Source organism: Sus scrofa, chromosome X, assembly GCF_054392235.1.
Source record: "Sus scrofa isolate SSC_HxYL_T2T_F1_AM1 chromosome X, Sscrofa_HxYL_maternal_Yorkshire_Landrace_v2.0, whole genome shotgun sequence".
NCBI classification, from domain to species: domain Eukaryota; kingdom Metazoa; phylum Chordata; class Mammalia; order Artiodactyla; family Suidae; genus Sus; species Sus scrofa.
Genome location: NC_139401.1, coordinates 30,418,638 through 30,424,276, shown reverse-complemented (window position 1 = coordinate 30,424,276; position 5,639 = coordinate 30,418,638). Strand labels below are relative to the sequence as shown.

At 42.0% G+C, this 5,639-nt stretch overlaps 1 pseudogene; it reads left to right on the top strand.

Annotated features, from left to right (window-relative positions):
• Window positions 1-2,901: 2,901 nt before the first annotated feature.
• Window positions 2,902-3,259, top strand: LOC110257667 (small ubiquitin-related modifier 2 pseudogene; annotated as a pseudogene).
• Window positions 3,260-5,639: the final 2,380 nt, after the last annotated feature.

Below are 5,639 nucleotides of genomic sequence, written 5' to 3'. Positions count from 1 at the left end.
CAGGTTGCAGACGCGGCTCAGATCCTGCATTGCTGTGGCTGTGGTGTAGGCCGGCGGCTATGGCTCCTATTGGACCCCCGGCCTGGGAACCTCCATATGCTACAGGTGCGGCCCTAAAAAAAAGGACCAAAAAAAAAAAAAAAAGGAAAATGATTACCAAGTGGGTCCACTAAAAAAGTAGAGATAGGAGTTCCCTGATGGATCAGTGGGTTAAGGATCCAGCATTGTCACTGCTGTGGCGAGGGTCACAGCTATGGCTCAAGCTTGATCCCAGGTCCAGGAACTTCTGCATGCCACAGGCAGTGCAAAAAAAAAAAAAAATTTAAAAGTGGAGACATAGTAAGCTAGACTTTGCCCCCCACACACACCTCTAGTCTAATAACAGGCTGTGATAATGCCCTGAGTTCCTGCATATCAGTATCATCTAAGAGCCTTTGTCCAATCATCTACAAATGTCTGCATATTTTCCCTTCTCAACTATAGGGAAGCTAACCTAATTTTTCTTCTGTCCTTCTAGGTTCTTGCCTGGACCACACCGTAATAAGAGACAGATAAATAGGAGAAACACAAGCAGAAGTTTAATAACACGTATACCTCCTGTACATATGGGAGCTAGCCAGGAAGAATGAATAACTCCCCTAGATGGCCCAAGCCACCACCTTACATACCATCTTCTGCTAAAGACAAAAGATGTTGGCAGTGGGGGAGCCACTTATGGGAGGTGACCAGGAAAAGCACAGCAAACAAGGGTAAGATTGTTACGTAGATGTAAGTTGTTGCCTTTTCCATTGATAAGAGTTCCCAGAGATTTAGTCATCCTGCTCTTCCTGGAACAGAGAAACTATAAATGAAGATTTCCCTTGTAAATGTCTGTTACCAAAGGATAACTTCTTTTGCTTTCAGAGATTCTCCTATGCCTCCCCATCCCACCCATGTTTCTTAAAAATAATCAGCTCAAGATAATCCTTATGCTAAAGAGGCATATTTTGGGGATTGAAGATTCTGCTCCCCTTGAAGACCAAAGAGAACAAGATCAAGGAAGTTATACTGAGCATTTGTTGTATAGGTAAAGCACAAGTTATTTCCCTTACACAGAGCAAAGGGAAGTCCTGGAGCAAAGTCAGGTAACTTGTACTGAGCAGACAAATGCTTATTGGTTAACTCAGATCTTCCTTTTCTAGAGCCATACTAATAGAAACTTCATCAAGTTTAGGTTTGCTGACATGGGCTTAGCATGAGCAACTCCATCTTGGGCCAAATCTGGTTTCTCTAACACTGGGAGGCCAAAATCTTTTGGGTGCATCCCCCACACATCCTCATCCCATGTGTCAGATTCCCAGGTAGCCCAAAAGAGGACTCTGACCTTGGCATAATAAATTGTCCCAGTTGAACATTCAATCATTTTTGAAGGTCTATGAATATATTGATTAAATCTTGAGTTTTGTCTTCAGCTTTTTTGGCTTTTCCACTGCAGGAGATAAGGGCTTCTTTGTAAACTACCAAAGAGGCCTTCTGGTCTTCTCACCCGTTTTTCAATTGTTTACAAACTGTCCTCAGTTTTTCATTATCTCTCTGTAGGGTGTCACTGAAACTTATTAGCAATCATAAAATTCCACAATTCCATTATTCTTATATGTACTGCCAATTCCCCCATCACCCTCCATACATCCACCCCACCTACACACACACACCTCACCGCCGTCACATCACTCCCACTCAATATACCCAGACTTTTCAAATCCTCGTACCAGGCTGAACATTCCCCTCCCATCAGAACCTTCTCCCAAATCACCACCAGTGTAAGTTTTAACAATCAGACCACAAGATTAGGCCAGGCATTGTCCATATCCTACATAATACCCAGGATGGCATCCTCATTGCCAAACAGGTGGTAAGTGACCAGTCACCAATTCCCAACCTGTCTGCTGCTTTCTCAAACCACTTCTGGTAACAACTGTATCAGTTCAGGTCCCCTGGGAAGCAAGTAGTGCTTAAAAGTTCATTGGGATTATTTGACACTTGGAGGAAATGAAAAAAGAGGAAGCAAAAGCAAAAGAGCAAGCCTTTAAACTGTGATGCAGATTAGACCCCTATGAAAAAAATGGAGGAGAAAGGAGAAGCAGACAGAGAGTGCCTCAGGCTGTGATGCAGATCTGACAAAGTCTCCGCCAACCCAGTAGGGACCTCAGAACAAAGACTGCCTGTTAGTGAATACCTATGTTGGGCAGAAATGGCTAGGACTTTATGGTCACAGGATGCTCAGTCACAAGAGCAGGGCCACACAACTATGTTCTGAGGCACCTTCTGAAGACATTGAATTTGGAGGCTGTCAGCTGACTGAGCTGTATGCAAATGATGAACAAGTTCTCTCTTAAATGAAGATACAAGTGGCACATCTTGTTTTCCATAGCAGTGGAAAACAACAGATGTCTACTTCGTTTTCATCAGTAATAAGAATATCTTCTAGGCTAAACGAGTAAATTATAGAGACTTCTATCGTCGTGGTTTTTTAAACAAAAGTGCTCTGCCTACAACCTCCACAGAAAGAAAAGTAGAAAAAAAGTATATAATCAATATTATTAAGCACCTATTTTTAGATGCTAAACAAGGTGCCCAGTAGCAATTTTCCTTAACATTTACACCAATCATTGCCCATGGCTATACTCATCCCCACGGGTGGACCATCCCACACTACTGACAAAACTGAACAGAACAAATGCTACTACCTTCTCTGGCTCAGGTTCAGATTCACTCTAGTCACCTTTCTCCCCCAACTGTGTTTTTCTGAATTTATGTGTGGCTTCTCCCACTCCTGGTTCTGCTTAAGTGCTCACTGGGTGCGGACGTGGTACCTTTTCAGTGAAGGAGCAGCTGAGGCGACTCTGGCACACACCCTTGGCAATGGAAAAGCCCAAGAAAGGAGTCAACACTGAGAAGAACGGTCGTATTAATTTGAAGATGACGAGGCTGGGTGCTTCTGTCGCACAGTCTAAGAGGCACCTCTTAGTGCACTAATGAAAGCCTTTTGTGAACCACAGGATTTGTCAATTAGGCAGATCAGATTCTGATTTGATGGGCAGCCAATCAACGGAGCAGACACACCTGCACAGTTGGAAATGGAGGATGAAGATACAATTGATGTGTTCCAGCAGCAGACAGGAGGTGTCTGCTAAAAAGGGAACCTGCTACTTTACTCCAGAATTCTGTTCCTCCAGACCAAGAAGACAGTCTTAATTAGAAAACCACAATTTGGTTCCACCACATCTGACAGGTACAGTATAGTTTTCTCTCTTTTTTCATTTTCCCCTTCCCCATTCCTTTATTATACTAAAGCGACTGGTGTATGTGCACAAGAACACTGAATTTTTTTACCTGAATGGCCAAGGGTCTATTTCGATCAACATGAAATGCAGATGGGATGGGGAAAAAATACTGGTTCTGTGAAAATACCCCCTTTCTCCATTAGTGGCAGGCTCATTCAATTTTATCTTTATATTCTAGCAAGTTATTTTACTCTCACTGTTTAAAAAAAACCAACATAAAGGAGTTTCCTGGTGGCTCAGTGGGTTAAAGATTCAACATTGTCACTGCTGTGGCTTGAGTCCCTGCTGTGATGTGGATTCAATCCCTGGCTGGGGAACTTACTATATATGCCATGGGTGCAGCCAACCACCCCTCCTCAACAACAAAACAAACAAAAAGTGGAAAAAAATGAACAACATAAACATCCTGGCATATTTTTTCTATTGGAGAATTTCAGTGTTTTTCATTTATCATTGTAAAACCAAGGACAATTTTATAACTTTTTTGTACATAGCTATTACATGTAGGGCGATCTGTCTTTAAGTAGGGATCAATTTAAAAGAAATGAATCATAGATAATTTTCCCTTCAAGTCAAGCATCTCGTTTAAATAAACTTCTTGTTTAAAATGAAAAAACAAATTGTGTGTGACTTTGGCTGATACAGGTTCTGACTTCATCTCTGGGTTTCTTGTGTTTCTGGCTACACCTTAAATTTGCTGCTCATTTTCAGCTGGTTTTCCTTCTTGGCTCCCATCCCTCAGATACAGTGATCCAGACCTTGGTCCATTTCCCGACCCATACCCTGGTACCCTCAGGTCTCTGCTCCCAGTCATGAGAGTAAAACCCCATCTTCAGTCTACACAGCGGTTATCTCTGCTTGGTCTCCTTCAGTGAGGGAGCAAGAAAAGATACAATAACCAGGCAAGACAGATATTGTTACTCCAATTTACAGATGAAGAAACTGAGGCCCAGAGAATTTAGGTAATTGCCAAAATCTGCTATATTGCACAGTCAGGTGTCCCAGCTGTTGCTAAGAGACATTATTTAAAACTTGGGAAATAAGGGGAAAATTGGATTACCTGACTTTTCAATGCCATCTTGGAATGGTGACAGGATCACCTGGGGATTATCTGGGAGATGTATCTGTATGCAATTGTCATTTACTACTAATTAAGGGCTCAGACTCTGAAGTTATATGGTAACTTTTATGTACAATAGAAATTACAACCCCAAAGTTACAGTTTTGCTGTCCTTTGGACATTAACCAGTTTTGTCTCTAACTTATTTCACACTGCCTTTCCTTGTGGACAACAAATATGCCAGTCCTCAAAATGTTCTTCGAACCAGTGTTACCATCTTATTGAACCCCTCATTAATGAATTGAATAAAATCATTAACATATGTCCGTCCTGTATTTGTATGAGAGCTGTGTTTTTGTTTGTTTATTGGCCACATTCATGGCAAGTGGAAGTTCCCAGGCCGGGGACTGAACCCATGCCACAGCAGCGACCAAAGCCACAGTAGTGACACCACCAGCTCCTTAACCCACTGCACCACCTGGGAACTCTGAGAAGCATGTTTTTAATTTTGGAAAATCACTCTTTGACACATGATGTTTGACTTCAAAGTCCTTGTTCTTTCCCTACATTAGATGACCTTTCAAGAAGGGTATGCCAATATATATAGGAAGAGGAAAAGAACTGTGACCCTATGAGGTTAATTTTCTCTAGAAATGAGAGAGATCTTACGCTGCTTACCTCTGCTCATGTCAAGGATAGGCCCCCATCTTGGGCCATATGTTTAAGAAGAGTTTTCCTAGTGATTTCTGAGGGAAAGAATAGCTCAGGCACATGGACCGTGAGATCGGCCTAAAAAACTGTTCCTGAGATTTTTGAAACCTTGAAACAAAGCCTTAGCATTTGAAGCAGAGGTTTGGAATCCTCTATGAGGGCTCTTTTGCTTTGGGAAGCCTTTGGGAGACCTAAAAGCAAATCCAAGATCTTATTCTGGAATGGATTATGAAGAGCGAATCTACTCTGCATCATCCAAAAATGTGTCTTCCTTGTGTAGAGGGTGACACTCTGAGTTTATGCTACTTTATGTCATGGTAACTATTGTTGCCTTGCAAGACACTGGACACCTTCTACTTCCAACACATAGAAGTGCTAGATAAATATGGGAAAAGAAAATGAAACATACTTGACCTCAAAAGCAAATCTCTGTGTGTCAGAAGAACAAGGAATGTTAGAATCAAAGCAGTGAGAAGGAGGAGTTCCCTTGTGGTATAGCAGATTAAGGACCTGGCATTTTGACTGCAATGGTTTGGATCGATGCT